We start from the raw sequence: 7,747 nt of genomic DNA on the forward strand, positions 1-7,747 counted from the left end.
GTTGCAGGGTTCCCACACCCGCCTCTTTGATTGCTGTGTCCACAATGAGTTCACAGCCTTCCCAGGTCATAACCCTCAACCTCCCCAGGGACACGATCCTACAACAGCTGGTCTCAGCCCATCTGTCACCATGGGTCTGCATCTAAGAACTGCCGGGACAATGGCCCAGTGGTGGCCAGAGGACCACAGCAGGGCAACACGGACACTCTATCCCCATTACTACCTCCAGGGACCTCAAGCTCAGCGAAAACTCTACGTCCACTTTCATGAACCAACCCCAAGGCGTGAGTTATTATTCTAAAATATATTGTACTCATAAAAATTTTGAGGCATTTCCAACAGATACAGGAAACAATTGCCATTGGAAAGATAGTGTATTACTCACAGTCCCCAAGGAGGGGGCATGCTGCACCATAGGGGCCAGGGGGAGAAGCACTGGGGTCGGTCACGAGGTGGCGGGACAGGGAGGAATTGTGGCAAAAGCACTAGTTATGGTTTCTGCAGGAAGGGATCAGCGAGGCAGGGGAAGCAGGCCTAGGGTTAGGTAGCTGGAATAAGTTCCGTGGGCTCTGGGGCATTGGGGCTGTCCCTGGGAGTCTGGTGACCTGGCTATAGGGTGAATAGGGCAGGCAGACAGTGGCCCCAAGTGTGAGAGCTCAATAGAGGAGGTGGTTGCAGTGTGGGCTCTATATTAGTTGGTTTGTGTTTGAAAAGGGGCCAGAGTGGGTGCCTCAACATGCGTCCCGGTCCCACTCATGGGTGAGCTATTCACCCTGTCTAGGAATTGGCAATTCCTGGGAAGGACTGTTTCTCCAGAATCGGCGAGGCCCTAGGTGTCAATGCATCAGAATATAGAAAATAAACACCATGGTTAACACAGTTATCCAGCAAGCAGCTGTGCCATCGACACTCTAAATTGAAATTCAGCCTCACCACTTTCCCTGTCGAGAAAGAACTTTTAATCCTCGATCCTGTCACACACACAGACACACACAGACACACTCCTTCCCAGTGTTGGGGTATCTGAGAATTGGTTCACTGTCTGAGTCTCCATCCAAGCTCCTGATTAAGGTTTCAGATCCAGCCCCTCACTGAGCCCCACAGGCCGAATAGCCCCACTGGGATGGCCGTGTCCGGGGTCAGGCCCTGGGATTGGCTGTGTGGTCAACTGAGATTCTGTCTAATTATCCACCATTCACACACGCGTTTCCCCAGCTTGCTCGCAGAGTGGCAGCCCCCGTTGACAGCCATATTCCCTAAGTGGCCACTTTGCTGGCTGGCAATCCTGCCCAGACGTGGAAATGTGGGCATTCGGCAGGCAGCGCTCTCGGAGCCCCTACGTATGTTCCCAGGACTTCATTTTCAAGGGCTCACCACCTACAATCTGTTCCAGAATTTTGATAATAAGTTTACTCAATAGATTCCAAAACCCATCATCTGGTTCCTCTCATCCTCCATGATTCTTCCCTGTTCTCCTGCACAGAAGATGCCAAGGAGCTGCGGGCGGGGGCCAGCTAAAGAAATACCCCATAGCCTGCATCCCAGTGGACAAGGGGTGGGTACTGGGGAGCCAAGGCAAGGACAGAGGGGTCTTCCTAGGTCTGGTCCTTTGGCCCACGATTTGTCCCACCCTACTCTCCACCTCATCCTCTCTAACATCCATCCGTCTTTGCCACACTCCCTGGAAACAGGCTGAAGGCCAGAGCCATTGGCTCACAGCTGGTCCCACCTGCCTCCTCTTACACTGTTGTCCCACTCAAAGCATCCATTCCAGGCTCTGCCCCGAACAGAGGTGAGGCTCTGACCTGCCCCTGACCCTGCTCCTCCCCAGTCTCCTCCCACACCTGCCATGAATTTGTGCCACAGCCTCCTAACCAGCTTCCCTGCTTTGAAGAATCTGTTGTCTCTCGTTCTTCACGCTGGGCCCAGGCTTATCTTCCTGGCACAGGTGCAATCATGTCTGTCTCTTCCTCTAAAACTTCCAACTTCTCCCCATCTTGATTGGCACATGGCCCAAAGTCCCCAGCACAGCCTGAAGTTCCTTCATGACCTGACCTCAATTTTTTGAGCCCTTTGTCCTTGTGGCATGTCTCTCCCCAGTCTGTGAGTTTCTTTGGGGGCGTTTCCATCTAGAACATCATCCCCCTATTCCCACCTTAGAGGCCCAACTCAAACACCATCTCCTCTGAGGGGCATCCAGGACCCCTCACCCAGGGCAGTGCTCTTACTTAGACCTCAGCTAGAACATTCTACCTTCAGGGAGCCGGGACAGGTGGCGGTTAAGGATCCAAACCTTGAGTGTCGACAGATAAGGGTTCAAATCCTGACTCTGGCTCTTACCAGACTCTGAAGCTCAGTTTCACGTGTGCAAAATGGACACAGGGGTACAATGGTGAGTACAGAAAATGTGGCCCGTGCTTTCATGGAGCTGACAGTTAAGGGGGTGAGTCCAATAGTTAAACCAACAATGTTGAATGAGAGTAATACTCGCAAAAGAGGCGTAGAGTTCTGTCTGACATTTAACTGGGAGATCAGAGAGGGCAATACCAGCAGAAGGAGGAAGTGAGGGAACAGTGTTCAAGTCAGAGGGACTAGCATGTGCAAAGGCCCTGTGATTGGTTGGAAGCAGCAAAGAGAAAGAGAGCTCCATACACTGCCCACCTGATGTTCTGGGGCTTGGAAAGGGCAGGGATCTCCTGGATTTTGTGGGGGAAGACATCCAGCTATAGCCCCAGGTCCCTAACCCACCTGTCCCCCTGTGTGTCAGGTCTCCAAGGGCAGTGGGTCAGGCTCCCCTTGCCCATCCCTCTCTCTCCCAGGCCCTTACGGCCATCTGTCCTTTTAGAGAGCAAAGAGTATGGGGAATGTGGCCATACCAGGCCCCGCCTTTCCCTGGGGTCACCCTGAGTTGGTGGGGGAGCCAAGGAAACCTTCCCACGGCTGCCTAGTGCCTAATCTCCACATCCCAAGCAGGCTCAGGCATGAGGCCATGCCAGCCCCGGGAGTGTCAGGCAGATACTCCCTCCCAATTCTTCCCCCAAGGGTAACCCAAGCCCAGTCCTACACATTTGGAGGAGCATCCAATAGCATCTGTCCAGCCTAGATGTCCACAGGGTGGACTGGTTTAGCCATGATGAGGGGCAGAGCAGGCAGGGACACCTGCAGAGCCTGATCGTGCCCCAGAAATGGAGATGTCATTCACCCAACAGAGTTTCCTTCCGTTGGCAGGTTACAGGCTTGAATTACCTGTTGGCACCGAGAGATGCCAGGAGTTTTCAGAGCATCTGTTAGGTGGGAGGGAGAGCTACTGCAGGAGTGGGCAGGAGGTGTGAGATCGGGGTTACATACCACGACAGCACTGTCATCATAGTCCAGCCCCTCAGCCTGTGAGCCAGGAGGCACCAAGGCAATAAGTCATCTTTCGGAAGGTGGGAGGAGAGGGGCACGCCATGGAAGAGGGGAGTGTCTGTCCCCCAAACCACTGGTACCCAGAGGGTTGGAGCACAAGTCCTCCATGCCCAGCCATAACTGACATTTGAAGAGGTGGCAGCTTGCAACAGGCTCAGGGGAGGACATCTGTCCTGGGTAGGAAAGACAGGGACTTGAGGGTGACCTGGAACCATGGAGCTGAGCAGACAGAAGGGTATGGCCTGGCAAGCACGTGGCCCAGCACCAGCCTGCCTGTGCCCCATCCCTGGCCTTGCTGCTTGCAGGATGTGAGACCTCAGGAGGCTCCTTAACTTCAGTTTCCTGCTCCATAAACAGGGATAATAGCAGTGCTTACCTCCTAACGTGTCTGGAGGATTAAATGGGCTAGCATTGCACTGCCCGATAAGCCCCAGACTGAGTGACTTTAACAATAAGATGTATCCTTGGAGGCTAGAAGTCCAAGATCAAGGTGTCCATGGGCTTGACTCCTTCCAAGGGCTGGGAGGAGGAATGCATTCGATGCCTCTCCCCTGGCTTCTGATTGCTTGCTGGCAATCTTCGGCTTCCTTGGTTTCACCCCAATCTCTCCCTCCATCTACACAGAGTTCTCTCTGTGTGCATGCCTGTGTCCAAATGTCCCCTTTTTATATGAACACCAGTCGTATTGGATTAGGGGCTTACTCCACTCTGACCTCCTCTTAACTAATTACATCCGCGATGGCCCTGTTTTCCAGCCAGGTCACGTTCTTAGGTGCTGGGGATTAGGATTTCAACATACGAATTTTATTTCAAAGGGACACAGTTCAATCCATAATACCGCATGGGGCTATCTGAGCGTTTGAAATGCAGCTGGTGGGAATCGAAATGTGCTGTTCTGTCAACTGCACGCTGGAGTTCAAAGACTTGGTACCAAAAGAAAGCAAGCTCTCTCATTATTAATGCGATCATTAATTTATCTCACTTGCCAGTCCTATTGATTACATGTTGAAATGATAATATTTTGGATACATTATGTTAAATAAAGTATATTATTAAAATAAGAAATGTATATGTAGATGCCAGAGAATTGAAAGTTACCGGTATGGAAATAAACAAACAAAATTGAAACAGACTCACAGACACAGAGAACAGACTGATGGTTGACAGAGGGGGGCGGGGCTTGGGGAACTAGGTTTAAAAGGTGAAGTGAGTGAGACGTACAAATCAGCAGCTGCAAAATAGTCAGGGGATGTAAACAAAGTACAGCACAGGGAATACAGTCAAGAACGTGTCATAACTATGTATAGGGCCAGGTGGGTACTGGAAATGTGGGGGGTGGGGGAGCACTTTGTAAACTACCTGATTGTCTAACCACCAAGCTGCACACCTGAAACTAGTACCAAGTAATATTGAATGTCAACCGTAACTGAAAAGTAAAACTTAAAAAAAAAGCACTAAAGTTACCGTATTTTTCACACTATAAGACACACCTTTCCCCACCCCCAGATTTGGGGGGAAATGGGAGTGCGTTTTATAATCCGAATGTAGCTTACCTGGCTCTCTGCGGGAGGGACAGGCGGTGGTGGAGCAGGTTTTTTTTTCCCTATTTTCCTCCTCTAAAACCTAGGTGTGTCTTATGGTTTGGTATGTCTTATAGTCTGAAAAATACGGTACCCGTGTGGCTCCCATTAGCTGAGCTAATATTTACAAAGCCCTCAGAACAGGGCTTGGCCCACAGAAGACACCGGTAAGAGCTGGTTAAATAAAGGCTTCTCTTTGGAGGTGACTTGCTACCTGGGGCATTTTAAAAATACGACTTCCGCCTCCTCCGAGTCTAGGGAAAATTGGGAACACATTTCTTTGCTTGTCTGGCTCTTCTTCAAAGAGTAGATTTTGTTTTACGTTCCGAAGGCATATACAGTGTGGTCCTATCACTTCCAAATTATTTTGTGGTATTTTTTCCATGGCGTTATATACCCTTCATCAACCACGTTAAGCACCGTGGTTTCCTGAAAAGTCGTTTCCAACTTTCCTATGAGCAGCGCACAAACAACTGGAAGCTGAAAAGATGCTCCATCGGTTCGGGTTATTCTTAGGCAGAGTGGTGACCTATTGAAAGACCCTAACGCACAGCGTCAGGTAGTTTTCCAGCAAAGCTGAAGCTGTTTCCAGTTCTGCCAGTGATGTATGAAGGATGAACGTTTCTGGCTCACCAGCTTCTAACTTTAGAAAGGTCGTGTGTGTGTGTGTGTGTGCGCGTGTGTGTGGGAGCATGCGTGCACGTGTTGTTTCTTTTGTTTTATTGCGGATTCGGTGAAGGGAAAAGGCATCTGTGCTCATACACATTTCTTTGCTGACCTGCAGGTTGAGCATGTATTCACTTGTTTGCATTTCCTCTTCTGCTAATCAGTGTTTTGAATCTTTTGTCCATTTCTTAGTGCCTTACTCCTTTTCTTGTCAATTTGCGTGCCTTCTTTATACAGATCAATTTTTGTACGTTGTATTTTTCCCAAATTCACATCAGCAACTACTGACTTAATTACACCCTAATTATGTTTCCTGTTTAACAGATTTGCGTATTTTCATATAATCAAATCAATCAATCGATCGTGATTTCTGTCACTGCTTGTACGTGCAGACCATGCCCTTCAGAGAGGTGATAAGCGTCACTTTATCTTCTTTTGCTGTTGGTAGTGTCTACCTGTCTATCGTCCTTTCTTGACTGAAAATCCCTCTAGGACAGCACTGTCTAAATGAAATAAAATGCGAGCTAAAACTGTGAGCCACGCATGTCATTTTAAACGTTCTGGGAGCCACATTGTTTAAAAGTAAAAAGAATTAGGCAGAGCACAGAATACTTTTAGGGTGGTGAAATTATTCTGTATGATCTCACAATGGTGAATACATGTCATTACATATTTGTCCAAACGCATAGAATGTGCAACACCGGGACTGATTCCTAATATGATCTATGGACTTTGGACGATAACGATGTAGGCCCGTCATCTAACAAACGCACCACCCTGGTGGGATGTCCCTCGTGGGGCAGGCTGTGTGGGAGTGGGGACGGGGAGTGTGTGAGAGCCCTCTGTGCCTTCTGCTCAGCTTTGTTGTGAAGCTAGAACTGCCCTAAGAAATCCAGTTTATTCGTTTATCAAATTCTGAATTCCAAAAAGTAAAGCAAACAGGTGAAGTTGATCTTATTAACCCAATATACCCAAAAATATTATCACTTCGACATGTAATCATTATAAGAAATTAATTAAGGAAGTATTTAACTTTTTTTGATGCTGTTCATTAGGTCTTTCAAGTTTGGTGCTTTATACTTATAGTACATCTCCGTTTTCCCTAGTGACAAGCCACACGCCCAAAGTTCAGCTGCCACTCGTGGCTCGTGGCCACCAAATTGGTCAACAAAAGCCTAAAACTTGGATTGACCCCGAGGGAGGATAGAGAGCAAAGGTTCTGGTAGCCTGGTTTCCTGCCCCTTTACCTTCACCTCCCACTGGCTCCTTTCCCTGGGAATTTCTGCCCAGCCGACTTGAGTTTTCTCGCCTTCCCCAGTGACGTTTGCCTGGCTCTCAGACGCCACCCGTGTCAGCAGCCTCCCACCCTATGGCCTCCCACCCTCTCCATCACCCCACCCTGAGCTTCCATCTGTCCATTGTCACCTCCCACTTCCTGCCTTTAGGCTGTGGCTCCTACCCAGGAGCTCGCATGGGGGCCAACCCCAAACCGCCCCCCCCCCCCGTGGCATCTGGCTGCTCTGGTCACAGCCTCAGCAGCAGCGAGTATGAGCAATATTTCTACCAGCCAGCACTTGCTGGGTGTGCATGCCAGGCAAACCCATGGCACATCATCTTACCTAACCCTCCAGATCATCCTGAAAGCTGGACCCATTTTGCACCCAAGGGCTCTCCTATCAGCTAGTGAACACTGGCAGGGTACAGCCTGTGTTCAAGGTCAAGGGGAAGGGGTGTGGGACCCTTGGGAAGGAAGGCCTAGGAGCCAACTAGAAGGTTGAACCAAGTTTATAGAAAGTTCCTCCATTTTGCTGGAAGGGGGTCTTGCTGTTCCCTGAAACGTGCCTGAGGATACTTTATGCCTTCCGCCTTGACTGCCATGTGGGGCTCCTGGGATGAAGAGACCTGGAGGGGGTGGGAGTGGGGGATGCCTGCTCTCCCCGACTGAAGTCTGCTCTGGGACCTCTCTGGGGGCGGGTCACCTCCTTGACCCCGGTAGGATGCGTTTTGAGTACTGCCGGTGGCAAAAATCCCAGAGGGGAGGAGAAACAACCGGCGAGACTAGGCGGGGCGAGACCTGGCGGGGTGAGGCTCTC

The sequence above is a fragment of the Desmodus rotundus genome, chromosome 7 (genome assembly GCF_022682495.2).
Source record: "Desmodus rotundus isolate HL8 chromosome 7, HLdesRot8A.1, whole genome shotgun sequence".
Taxonomy (NCBI): Eukaryota; Metazoa; Chordata; class Mammalia; order Chiroptera; family Phyllostomidae; genus Desmodus; species Desmodus rotundus.